Below are 14,882 nucleotides of genomic sequence, written 5' to 3'. Positions count from 1 at the left end.
ACTTTTCTTTATAATGCAATAAAATCTGGCGAGCAGCTATTTAAACGATCAAACACTTCGTTTGTTTATTTGTGGCTTGAAGTTAGGCTCGCAGAAAATACCGTTCATGCGTTAAATTTAGTAGGAATAACACAACCTGTGACGTAGGCTATAGTATACCCAATTGTTTGCTCCAAAGCCAAGATAAATTCATTAACGCTGTTTTTCGAAGCTCAGTCACCAAGGAAACGAAAAACTATAGTTAAAGTGCCTTACACTTGAAGCAATGTGATGATTTTAAATAATGTGTATATACATACTAATATATGATATAAAAATTTCCGTGTAGAATAATCTGGACTTTGGAACAGACAAATAACTTAAATATTTTAAAAGTTATTTAACTTTTGAAAAAAAACCTAATTTGGCGACATTTTCCCACCTAGATGAAAGTTATCGAAATCACTGCTTAGTCTTAGTTTTGACTCATTTTTTTGACATATTTTAATGCAGCATCGGAGTAACTTTTGACATATTGCGCCATTTTTTATAATAAATATAGACAGCGCTGGCTTTAGATAGGCTAAACTTGACCCAACAGTCATGAGTAACAGTTGCAAACTCACAGAAGCTTAAAAAAATATATTATATTTGCAAAAAGCATTTCATATTACAACAGAGCCTTCAAAAAACAGCCTTAAGGCAAGATGCTGCAAGTGTAATAAGAAACTTAAATTGTGGCTTTTTTTAATTATCCTTTCACTAATTGGAAGCTTACGGGCAAGAAATAAAGGAAAAGTGCTATTTGAATTTCATATTGTCTATGTAAAAACTTTATTTACACAAACTTTCTGAAATGTCACTTAGATCATTAATTTACTAAGTCTTATATTTGATGTTACATACTTTGTAAATAGAATAGGCATCTAAAATTTAAACACTGTTCACACTTTACCTTCTTCCAGATCTTACCAAAAGCTTTGCTTTTTTCCTACTGCAGTACGCTTCAGTAAGAAGTGATGTCACCATGGTAACGGAAAGGGTAACCTTGAAACACATCTGTTCAGTTTACAAGAGAACTGTCATATTCCTTACTAATCACACCAAGCAAGCCTTTTTTAATGCTAATAAATCGGGCACGAATTTTTACCATCACCGAATTATTATTATTATTTTGATACTTATACAGTTGTGATATCATTATTCTTGTTCTGTTTTGCTCAAAGGAGGAGATGGGCTAAGCTAGATCCGGGGCCCAGGTAGTTTAAAGCATTTTTCTGGTTTTTCAGTATAGCTATTCAGAGTAATTTTTTTTGTCGGTTTTCTGTAATTCTTTGGGAACGGGGATGCCAACTATAATTTACAAAGAGTTTAACTTAATTTTTATTTGGATCTGAAGTAAAAGCAGGTTGCTTTTTATAAGCTAAAGCGGTAGAAGTCAAAGAACAAAAAATATCCATCTGGTACAGGAAAAAATTATGTCAGTGATATTTACAGTCCGTTTTTTTTATAGTAGTGCATTATTAGGTTTGCGCATTTAAATAACTTTTAACTTTTCTTGTTTAGAATTTTTTTTCCTTTCTTCAAGTCATTGAAAAAATATTGAACTCATTTTTCTATCAACTTATAATTATAATGCCCAACTCATAATTTAACTATCAACTCATATTATCTGTATAAAGTGTATAAGAAGTTATGCAAAAAATATAAACTATTTATGTTGAATGATAGCGCAAGATTCTGTTATGTTTGTGTTATAAAATAGAAAATAAAATTATTTCAATACTAGGTGATAGTTATTTTTGTTCCTTGTATTTTTGAAAATTCTATTGAAGAAAAATAATTAAATTTGGTTACTTTTTCTCCTTATTGACTGTAAATATTTATCTGGGTGCTCCGTACCCACCGTTTCTAATATCTAGTTTTAGTATCCTTGTAAAAAATAAACTAAAAAGCGTTACACTAGAAAACAATAATGGTTAAAATAATAATCTTTACCTTTTGAGCTTATAATAGTTAAAATATCTGTCTTGGTTAGACTCAAATTTGTTTTGAATGCAGCCTTAATTAAAATTTTAATTTATTTTTTGATAAGCCGGGGTCTTAAAATTAAAAATCTAAAGTAAAATATAAACATTTATGTAATTTTTTTTTAAAAATAAGAGCAAATTTGAGCATTAAAACTACAAAATTTTTATATTACGCTGACAGCTCTACATCAAATTATAATGCATAAATATCAAAATATATTTTTACGATTAATAAAATGGTTACTTATGCTTGGAACTTGCGTTTTTAAAAAATTCTAAGATACGATGAAATAGAACTAAATATAATATTTTTCAATATTGGTTTTTTTTAAAAGAAAAATTCTAAGGATAAAAAGAATAAATTCGCACTTATACTTTAGTTCAAAACATAGTCTTCATACAAAACCTTCATACGAAGTTTCAATGAATTCTAAAAAAAAAACATTTTATGTAACGTAGCGTAAAGAGATTTTCTTAAAATTAAAGTTCTTCTAAAAATTCATTTAAAGTTTGTAATTGCTAAAAATACTTAAATTATTTTATGCGAATAAAATAAGTAGAAATCGTAACATTTATTCTCAGTTTAAAGAGATTTAGAAAGTTAGTGAACAAAAATTCAATATGGACGATTAAAACTTAAATCAAAACTTTTGTAGAAATTGTTATTTTAAACCAGTCGGTCTCCTTAAATAGTTATATTTTTTTAAAATTAATTTTACTAATTATTTTATTTTATAAGCAATAGCCTGGATTGTAATTATGAAAAATTAAAAATGAAAAATTGTTAGGCTTCTTTTACAAATAATAAAAAATGATAGTTAACATGAACAACGATTTTGAAATTGATCTGTCGAAAAACATACCTTATTAACATTCAAAAATAATTATCCATCCTTTAAGAAAGTTTAAAAACGTAACAACCATATTTTATCATTTTATTTAAAATTACAGTTAGAAATTGACGGTGAGTTGCTGTTTTTATTTTAATATATATCTATATATTTCAAAAATTTTTATAACCGTCGAACAGCCGAACCAATCTATGAGTTTACGACTACTAATGTTCAACTTCGTTGCCTTGTAATTTTGAACCCATTCCGGAAGACAAGGGAACTCCTGGATCAAGTATTGGGAGAAATTTACCTTCGTGGAAGACTTTCTTGATGGAACTAACCCACATTTGCGTTACATGGAGAGGAAAACCACGAGAACCTCCAACGGTTTGCCTGAAGGCAAGGGGACTCTAACCCATGATCCGTCTACCACTGAGGATATTTCACGTCACTGTGGTCAGTGCAAGCCGGATGCAGAATTCGTATTGACCAGCCAAAGCCGGGATCGAACCCCGGTTCACACCATTGGAAGGCAAACGTTCTATCCCTTGAGCCATCGCGGCTCTATTTTAATATATTGAGTCTTCACAGGAATTTATATTTGTAATCTTCACAGGAAATAATATTTCGATTTAGTTCAAATAACACTGCAGATTTTTTAACACTTGTTTTCCAGTGACATCCCGTGCCATAAGACGGAGTTTCCAGTAGATCACTAAAGTTAAGCACCACCTTGCCTGCAAAGGGACCGAGGGCGCTCGTTGTCGGTTCCTTTGCCATAGATGGGATGCGGTGCTTCTTTTATAATTTTTATTTCTGACGCTCTAAATACGACAAAAAATATTTAGGTATTCTTTTAATTATAAAAAAAACCCATTCTAATATCCACTGAAAATAAAACTGCTCGGTTATCGGAATTATGTTTGTACTGAAATATAAAATACCGCAAGAAGTTAGAAATTTTCTTTTCATTCATACTCAAAAATTTATCAATAATTGAGTTAAAGTAAAGAAATTTCAATGATGAATGAATAGTTTCTCTTAGATCTTTATAGTTGAAAATTTGAAAAATTATTGTTTGGAAGAGTTCACATTAACGCAGAAAAAGACACCGGTTTGTCATGCTGTTTTTCATGCCAGCGTCTCGTGCTGTGCTAATTTATTAAAATGCTAATTATAATATTTTTCACTTATTTGACCTACACTAATAGAAAATACTGGAAAAAAGTACGACAGATATATTTAATAAAAATTCTGCGTCAAACGGTTAAGCTGTTCTACCGTAAAGTGCTCGATTTCGTGTGCAGGTCATCGGGCTACCAAAACAGGGGAACCACCCCCTCTGCAGAGGATTAAAATTGTGTTGGCATGTCTGGAATCTATGCTGTTTCCCAGACCTCAGCTAATAGCTCGTTTTACAGCTCTAAAGCGCAGTAAATAAATTTCTACTGATACTTCTACTTCTGTAAAAAAAAATTGTAGATTTTTTTTCCTGTCTATAAAAATAAACGCCACACAGTTGTACCGGACTAATACATTTTCGAGGATTTACTTTAAAATCTAATTTTTNGAACAAATAAAGTTGTAGTTAATTACACAAGCATGCTTGGTACTCATTTTATCGACCCACTGAAGGGATGAAAGGCTGAGTCGGCCTTGCCCGGCCCAAGGATCGAACCAAGGACCTGTGACTGATACTTCTACTTCTGTAAAAGTTTTTTTTAGATTTTTTTTCCTGTCTATAAAAATAAACGCCACACAGTTGTACCGGACTAATACATTTTCGAGGATTTACTTTAAAATCTAATTTTTTATTTATTTTAGCCACAGTTTACAAATATTATTTTAAGCGATGTCATTTATTGAAAGATTTAATTATCATTGTTGTTTGAATAACAAGCAATGTCTAGTAACTAAAAATATTTCAACTTACTAAATAATTTGTATTTAATACTCTTTTTAAATATAAAAAATTTTCATTAAAAAAATTTGGAGTAATATTTATAATTAAAATAAAATTAAATTTGTGTTTGTAAACAAAAAAGCAATTTATCAACATACATTTAATAAAAAAGAAAGAAAAAACAATCGCATGATTCAAACTCCAAGCGTCTTGTTGTTGGGTAGATTTTCTGCTATTGCCCCATTATCAATGAGGTTAATTTTGTTTTCTCCGCCATGGGTAAAAGCGAGACGGAAAAGAAGTGAAACCATTTTAATTTGTTTTCGGGAGGATTAAATAAATTTTCTTCCGACTATTCACCAATATTTACTTTTTCTGAGGAAAGATTCAGTTATATACATTCGCTATAATTGTAAAAAAAAACCTATGTAGTTTCAGATATTTTATGTTTCTCTAAAAAAATGCTTTCGTGCCCGTTTTTGCCCTTTTCCGTCCTCGGCGGTCAAAAATTCCACGCGGACAACAAACACGGACTGCCATTTTTCCGTTAATGCTAGTTATACATTTTAAATTTTTGTTATCTTACAAGAGTTTAGCGCCTCACTTCTAAAATAACCCTCTAAATCTAGAAATCCCATTAATTATGAACATCAACCTAAATGGAAAACCCCTTTCAGATTTCTGTGCAGAAACCTCTGTAAATCATTGGCTTGATTGTGGAACTGGCAAACGTCATATTTGATTCATTTAAAAAACGCAGTACCCTCGGATAAATTGACATTCCAGATAACTTGACCTTTGTCATTTAAATTATTTCATAAAAGAAATACTAGGTTACTATTAGTAACCTAGTATTTCTTTTATTACTGTATAATGTAATCCTAGTAACTACTAATTCATCGTGCAATTTATATAAATGTTTGTAATAAATAAGAGAAAATTATATTTTTATTTATTTAGAAGCTACGGGTTAGTTTCAAAGGAGGACGGGTAAAATTTTTGAGTCTTTTGGAGCACTGGTATATATATAGGCTTTCAGCCCTATTTTCTCCTTGTCAGATAAAAACAGGTTTCGATCCCGATACGTTCACGCTTCAAAGTGTTTGACGAAACGCTAATACTGTACGCTAATCATGCTGTACGAAACGTTCACGTCAAACTTTTTCTTAGTTGCGACATCGACGCAGCTTTAAGTGATCTTGGATATATTTCCATGAACTGATTTTGTTTCCGTTTCGTATTTGTGTTTTAGAGTGTGTGTGCTTGAAAGACTTTCTGTTAGAAAAAAAATAAACAACTAAATAAAAATATTTTTATTTTTATTAAAAATATTTTATTTAGTTGTTTATTCTTTTTTCTAACAGTATTTTTTTCTAGCTTTTATATTGTTAAAAAAGATTGATTTAATTTTTTTTACCGATTGATTTTTAAATTGATTGATTTCCAAACTTTCGAGTAATTTAAAGTTATAAAAGATAAAGTGAAGTTCATATAAAATTTTAAAATTACTTCCTGTAATGCTTCTTTTGTCCTTTCAATCCTTCTTATTAATTTTTTCTTTCAAAGCTATGAATATAAAATTATTCTTTGGTATTGTTATTTATATAAAAACCATAATGCAGTTTCTCTTAAACTATAAATAAATAATTAGGATTGACCAATTTTAAATAATTAGGATTATTATGAATTTAATTTCACTTTCTTAAAAGCAAAATTCGATGCCGAATGAAAAAAAAAAAGCTTTTTTTAGATTTAAATGTGTATGCTACACGAAAACTGCTTTCTGGCAAATCGAATTTTTTATGACATTAAGTATAGGTTCATTTTTTCAAATATGCGCTTTTATGAATCGAAGCTTTTTTACTTTTTAAATACTGTTTAGTTACTTAAAAACTTAATAATTTATTCCTTATTAGTTCAACTGTTAACTTTTGAAAAAAGAACTTTCATCAAGTAATAAATAAAAACATGAGAGCCAGAATTATAATCGATAAGAAATATTCTTTTTTTTCTCCCTATAAAATAGTCTTTTAGTCTCTCAATTCATCTCATCGAACAAAAGCAGAATGAAAGAAGAACTTTGCCCTTGATTGTTTTAGTTGTTTCAGACGATATTTGACGTCACGCGTGACGCGAAAACCGAGAATTCGATTCTAAACCTCAACTAAAACGAGAAAATGAAACTAATAGTAGAAAAGTTTTTCTTTAGAAGTTTTTTTTTCCTGATATAAATACAGTGTTAGGGAATTTATATTATATGTCATGTCCGACTGCGTGAATGATTTGGAAGTGACTATGATCAAATAAAAAGGTAAGAAACGTTTAAATTTTAATCAGAAATAAAATATATTTTTTTTAGAAATTAATGAATGTAAGTTTTTCGTAAATTTCTTACAAATTTGAAATACCAACTGATAGAACAGTTTTCTATTTATGATTCATAATAATTTTTATTTGTTATTACAAAATTAGAATGAAAGTTATTTAAATATATAAAAAAATATTATATTAGTAGTAAAAATATTAGCAACTCATTACAACTAATAAAAAAATTATAACTACTTATGCTAATAATTAACTAATTGATTACTTTTCCTACTTGTGATTCATTATAGTTTTATTTATTATTATCAACTTAAAGTAGAATTCAAATTAATAAAAAAATCATATTAGCTATGATTAATATTAGCTTTGCATTAATATCTTGTAGGAAATTTAAATAACTTTTATATTTCTGAATGATTGTAATCCTTTTGATTTACGCCTTAGCCCTTTATTATATTCTTTTAGACATTCATCAAACACTTTTATAAGAAAGTTTGATCTAGTTAGTTTTTATTGTTATAAGCAACAATCAATGTCACAACAATAGGCAAAAAACCGAGATTTGAATTCTAAACAACAATCTGAAAATTAAACCAATAGTAGGAAAACGCTTCTTTCGAGTTTTTTTTTGTCATGAAAAATATTATGTTTTATCGTCGACTGAGAGGGTAAGAGAAATTTAAATTTTAAGAGAAAATAATTTTTTCTTGTAAATTTCGTATAAGAAATTTGAATTACTAATTAGTTATATTTTTCCTATTTGTAATTCATTGTGGTCTTTATTTATTACTGCGAAATGTATTAATTTAAGAAAAAGTAATAGTGATTAATATTAGTAACTAATTACAATAAATATTATCATTTATAACTAACATTATCAATCATATTAAGCATTATAGTAACCATTATTAATAACTTAATGATTGATTATTTTTCCTATTTGTGATTCATTATGATTTTTATTTATTAATGTCTTCCAAGAATAGAATTACAATTTATAAAAAAAAGCATATTAGTAGTGATTAATAATAGTTTAAATAACTTTTATTTTTCTGAATGATTGTAATTAATAATGTCTTTAAATGAAAATAAAATTTATAAAAAAAGTAGTATTAGCAGTAATTATCATTAGTTTTGCGTAAATAAAATGTGGGAAGTTTAAATAACTTTTATTCTACTGAATGATTGTAATTCTTTTTATTTTTGCTTTCTCCCTTTGAAATAGTTTTTTAGACCTTCAATTTATCTTACAACTCTCAGTTCATCTAACAAAGATAGAGTGAAAGGGAAACTTTGATCCTGTTAGTTTTTATTGTTTCAGACGACGACATTCGCCGTCATAGTTGCCACGAAATCTGAGAATCGAATTCAAAACTTCAACGAAAAAAATGAAAATGAAACTAATGGTAGATTAATTTTCCTTTAGAAGTATTTTTTCCTGATATAAATATCGTGTAAGAGATTTTTATTTATAACGCCGAGTGTGTGAATGATATGGCAATACTAATTGTTTTCAAGAAAAAGGGTAAGAGAAATTTAAATTTTTTGAGAAAAGAAATTTTTTAAGCAAATTTTATGTAAATTTCGTATAAGAAATTTGAATAACTAAGTAATAATATTTTTCCTATTTGTGATTCAATCTTGTCTTTATTTATTAATGCGACATGTATTCAATTTTTTTTAAAAAAAAAATAGTGATTAATATTCGTAACTAATTACAACAAATATTATCATTTACAACTATCATTATCAATTATATTAAGAATTGTAGTAACCAATATTAATAAATAACTGATTGATTATTTTTCCTATTTGTGGTTCATTATGATTTTTATTTATTAATGCCTTCCTAGAATAGAACTGCAATTTATAAAACAAAAAGCATATTAGCTGTGATTAATAATAGTTTTGCGCAAATATCTTGTATGAAGTTTAAATAACTTTTATTTTTCTGAATGATTGTAATTTCTATTATTTCTGCTTTCTCCCTTTTAAAAAGTCTATTAAAACCCTCAATTCATCTAAGAAAGGCAGAGTGAACGAGAAACTTTGATCTCGTTAACTTATATTGTTTTAGACAACATTCGACGTCACAGCTGAAACAAAAACTGATATTTGAATTCTAAACCTTAACTAAAATGTGAAATGAAACCAACAGTAAGAAAGTGTTTCTTTAGAGAATTTTTTTTTCTGATAAAAATATTGTGTTGAGGATTTATATTATGTTTTATCGCCAACTGTGTGAATAATCTGGAAGTAACTGCTATCAAGAAAAATAGTAAGAAATTTTTACATTTTTTGAAAAAAAAATGTTTTTTTAATGCAAACTTTATGTAAATTTCTTATTTGAAATTTAAATTTCAAACTAATTGAATATTTTTCCTATTTGACATTCATTATAGTGTTTGTTCATTGATAACTTCTTCAAATAAAATTAAAATTTATAAAAATGTAGTATTAGCAGTAATTATCATTAGTTTTGCGTAAATAAAATGTAGGAAGTTTAAATAACTTTTATTCTTCTGAATGATTGTAATTCTTTTTATTTTTGCTTTCTCCCTTTGAAATAGTTTTTTAGACCTTCAATTTATCTTACAACTCTCAGTTCACCTAACAAAGATAGAGTGAAAGGGAAACTTTGATCTTGTTAGTTTTTATTGTTTCAGACGACATTCGACGTCACAGTTGAAACAAAAACTGAGAGTTAAACTTCAACTTAAAAAATGAAAATGAAACTAATAGTAGATTACTTTTCCTTTAGAAGTATTTTTTCTTCATATAAATATCGTGTTAGAGATTTTTATTATTTTTAACGTCGACTGTAAATGATATGGGAATAATTGTTTTCAAGAAAAAACGTAAGAGAAATTTAAATTTTAAGAGAAATATGCAAGTTTTATGTAAATTTCGGATAAGTAATTTGAATTACTAAGTAATAATATTTTTCTTATTTGTAATTCATTATGGTCTTTATTTATTAAAGCGAAATTTATATATTTTTTTAAAAAAATAGTGATTAATATTAATAACTAATTACAACAAATATTATTATTTATAACTATCATTATCAATTATATTAAGAATTGTAGTAACCAATATTAATAACTGATTATTTTTTTCTATTTGTGGTTCATTATGATTTTTATTTATTAATGACTTCCTGGAATAGAATTGCAATTCATAAAAAAAGCATATTATCAGTGAGTTATAATACTTTTGCGTAAATATCTTGTATGAAGTTTAAATTGCAAATTAGTTAAATAATTTTAATATTTCTAAATGATTGTAATTCATTTCATTTCTGCGTAATTTGAACAACAGCTTTCAAATTTTTTCCCATAGATTTCGTTTTCTTTTTGTATTTGTGTTTGTGTATACTAAAATAAGTGAGTCTAAATAAAATAAACAAATACAAAACAAAAATATTTTTTATTTGATGTGTAGTAAAATTAAGATTGATTTAACTGTTATTTTTAAAATGAGTGAGACGTGAAAATTTATAAAAGGCTAAGTGAATTCAGATAAAATGTCAAAATTACTCTCTGTTGATTTGTTTGTTTATTTATTTCTTTTAAGTACATTCTTCTTTCAAAACCATGAATATAAAATTAATTTTTCATCTTTTTATTAATTTTTAGAAAAAATATAAATGTTTCTAAAATTATAAAACAATTTTTTTGACTTAGCAATAATTAAAATTATTATAAATTAACCATCACTTTCTCAGAACAAAGTTTGATGTCGAATAAAAAAAAAGTTAAAAAATGTAGTTTATTTTTGAGGTTTGAATGTGTATTCAACAGGAAAACTACTTTTGTGCAAATCGAATTTTTTACTCAATTAATGTAGACTCATTTTAAATTATGCACATTTACGAATCAGAACATTTTTACTTCTCAAAATACTGTGTTACTAATTATTTAAAAATATAATAATTTATTACTCATTAGTTTAAATGTTAACTTTTGAAAAAAAGAGTAACTTTCTGCGAGTATTAAATAAAAATAGACCAGTCAGAATTATAATCGATAAGAAACCATTCTTTTATAAAGCAAAAGCGTTTCTTTTTTTTTCATCCTTTAAAATGGGCCTTTAAACACTCATTTAATCGAACAAAGGCACAGTGAAAGAGATAATTTGTTAGTTTTTGTTTTTTCAGACGGCATTCGACGTCATGACTGCTGAAACGGAAACCGAGAGTGGAATTCTAAACCTGAACTAAACAACTGAAAACGAAACTAATAGTAGAGAAGTTTTTCTCAATTAATTTTTCTTCTTCTCTTCTATGAATATCGTGTTAGGAGTTTATGTTACATTTGCTTTCCGAATGCGTGAATGATCCGTAAGTAACTGTGATAAAAAATGTAAATAATGTTAAAAAAATTTTCGAAATTTTTTTAAAAAGTTAATTCAAGTTTTATGTAAATCTCTAATTATAAATTCGAATTACTAACTAATTACTGAATACTCTTCCTATTTGAGATTCATTATTGTCTTTATGTGCTAATGATCATTAGAATAAAGATTATTAAAATTTATTAAAAAATTATATTAGTATTGATTAATATTAGTAGCTAATTACAAATATAATAAATTAAAACTATTATTATCAATTTTAACTAATATTAGAAATAATAAGTGTTAATAAACAGATTGATTATCCTTTTTATTTGCGATATTTTATGGTTTTTATTTATACATACTTTCTTGAAATAGAATAAAAATTTATAAAAAAAGTCATATTTTTAGAGTGATTAATATTAGTAAATATCTTGTAGGAAGTTTAAACAACTTTAATATTTCAGAATCATTGTAATACTTTTTTATTTCTGCTTTCTCCCTTCAAAATAGTCTTTTGGACTCTCAATTCATCAAATCAAGAGTGAAAGAGAAACTTTACCTTGTTAGTTTTCATTGTTTTTTGACGACATTCGACGTCATAGCTGAAACAAGAACCGAGAGTTGAATTTGAAACTTTAAATAAAAAAGTGAAAATGAAACTAATAGTAGAAAAGTCTTTCTTTAAGATGATTTCTTTCTTCATATACAGTAACTGCTGTCATGAAAGTAACTGCTGTCAAGAAAAAAGGTAATTAATATTTTAGTTTTGAGAAGAAAAAATTTTTTAATGCAATTATATGCAAATTTTTTTTTAAAACAAATTTAAATATTTATCTAACGAAATATTTTTCCTATTTGTGAGTGTGGTATATATTTATTAAAGCGAAATTAGAATAAAAGCCATATAAATTTATTAAAAAATTTTATTTGTAGTTATTAATATTAATTACTAATTAAGAGAAATATAATCAATTAAAAATATTATTATTAATTATAACTGATATTAGAAGTAACTAAATGTTAATTAATTTAAAGTCTAATTGATTATCTTTCCTATTTGTGATTCATAATGGTTTTTATTTATTAATATTTCATAAAATCGAATTAAAATTTATGAAAAAGTAATATTTTAGGAGTGATTAACATTAGTTTTGCATAAATATCTTGTAGGAAGTTTTAATAAAGTTTATATTACTGAATGATGATAATCCTTTTTATTTCTATTTTCTCTGTTTGAAACAGTTTATTGGATTCTCAATTCATTAAGCAAAAACAGAGTGAAAAAGAAACTTTACCTTGTTAGTTTCAATTGTTTGAGACGACATACGAAGTCACAGCCGAAACAAAAACCCAGAGTTACATTCTAAACCTCAACTAAAAGTTAAAATGAAACTTATAATAGAAAAGTGTTTCTTTAGAAGAGTTTTTCCTGATAGAATGAGTAAATGATCTGGCTAGCAAGAAAAAAGGTAAGAAATGCTTAAAATTTCAAAAAAGATATTTTTTTATTGCAAAAGTTTTATGTAAATTTCTTATAGGAAATTTGAATTATTTGAAATATTTTTCCTTTTGTGAATAATCATGGTATTTATTCATTAATGCGAAATGTGATTAAAAGTTATTTAATGTGTCAATCGTAACTAATATTAGTAACTAACAAATTACGACAAATATATCATGTAAAACTATTATTATCAGTTATATCTATAGTATTGTAACTAATCTGGTTGATAATTATTCCTGATTATGATTCATTATGGTTTTCAATTATTAATACCTTCTTAAAATAGAATTGAAATTTATACAAAAAAAAAATCATGTTAACAATACTTACCAATGGTTTTGCGTAAATATCTTATAAAAAGATTTAAATTACAAACTAAATACTTTTCATATATCTGAATAATTGCAATTATTTTTATTTCCGTGCAAATAAAAAGAAAGATTTCAATTTTTCAATTTTTAAAAAAATATTTTTATTTTATATTATAACCGTTGTTGAACAGTCGACCCAATTGTTGGGTTTACGACTACTAATGTTCAACTCCGTAGCCTTGTAATTTTGAACCAATCCAGAAGACAAGGAAACTCCTGGGTCAGTACCCCCTGAGGTATGATTTGTTATGAGAACAACTTAGTGACTCGACAGATTTAATGTACATCAGTCACCATTTACTACAAGAGGAGTCTTCGGAAGGCGGTGATCGAATCCACGAACTCTTGGACATGGGCCTAGAGCCCTACCAGCCAGGCTATCATGGCCTTTTAAAAATATAGTGAGAGTTTGCTTTGTAATGCAACTTTAATTGATCTCAATCTGTGCAATTTAAAAAGTTATTTTTCGGAATTTAATTTTATACGCCAAATGACCGTTAAAGACACATAATTATTTCCATTGCTATGATGTTATACTCAAATAACCAATACAGTATGTTTTACCGAGACTGACTGGATTAAAATTATAAAAGAAAAAAGAAATTCAAATTTTTCAGAATTCTTCACCTTTGTCCTCGTTTCATTTCGGGGATGGAATTCTAAGCTTTTTGAACAACATAAGAAGTTGATTTTTAAAGTAAAAAAAAAGTTTCTGTTCCTGCATACGCATATTTATTATACGCATCTAATTACTAAAGAAGAGATATAGTTGCTTCAAGTGTTATAATGTTGCAAGAACTCAAATAATATGGGATGTTTCACCAAAATAGAACGACTTAAACTCATGAAAGAGAAGGAAAAAAAGTTACACATTTATAAGGCTGCCTTTCATTGTTTGTTATCTCATATGGGAAATAGATATTTAGGTTTTAGTCAGCTTTTTTTAAGAAAAGAATATGAGAATTAGGTTTGTAGCATCGGAGCAAATTTAAAAATTCTATTCATGAAGATCAGCATCAAATGACTGAAAAAGAAGTATCGAAGTTGCAAGTAGGCATGTAATGTAGGATGTTTTACCTATAACGAATGGATTAAAATGAAAATATTTAAATTAATTTGTGGCCTAAGTGCAAATTTAAAAAGGGCATCTTCCTGATGTTAATTATATGCACCTTATTATTGAAGAAGATAATAACTGTTTTAAGTAATCTCATGTAATAAGCAGTATAATGTAAGCTGTTTTAACGGAATTTAATAGCTTAAAATAATGAAAGAAAAAAGATTAATAAATTTTACAAGAAAACCTCTCATTGGTTCACCACTAATATAAGAAATACAAAAGTTAGGTTTTTTTATTTCTTAAAAACAATGTGGGTGTTTTCTTCGTAACATCGGGGCAAAATAAAGAAGTTTCGACACTTGGAAAATATTTTCCGCTTCAAACGAGTTGAGAATATACATACTTATTTAAATTGCTGTGATGTTAAAAAAGGCTTATAATACTATTTTAACAAGATCTAATTGATTAAAATAATAAAAGAAGGGAAAATTAAAAAATTTTAAAACAGCATCACATTGTTTCTAATCTCAGTTCAA

The 14,882-nt window shown here is 26.6% G+C and overlaps 1 long non-coding RNA gene across 1 annotated transcript; it reads left to right on the top strand.

Annotated features, from left to right (window-relative positions):
• Positions 1–6,924: 6,924 nt before the first annotated feature.
• On the top strand, positions 6,925–12,880 carry LOC107441306 (uncharacterized). Its single transcript, XR_001583723.3, has 3 exons — positions 6,925–7,056; positions 11,922–12,159; positions 12,654–12,880. It is a non-coding gene; the product is annotated as an uncharacterized lncRNA (long non-coding RNA).
• The last annotated feature ends 2,002 nt before the right edge of the window (positions 12,881–14,882 follow it).

This window comes from Parasteatoda tepidariorum, chromosome 2, assembly GCF_043381705.1.
Source record: "Parasteatoda tepidariorum isolate YZ-2023 chromosome 2, CAS_Ptep_4.0, whole genome shotgun sequence".
In the NCBI taxonomy this organism is placed as follows: Eukaryota; Metazoa; Arthropoda; class Arachnida; order Araneae; family Theridiidae; genus Parasteatoda; species Parasteatoda tepidariorum.
Note: the sequence above shows the minus strand (reverse complement) of the source record. Positions and strands in the feature narration are given on the sequence as shown.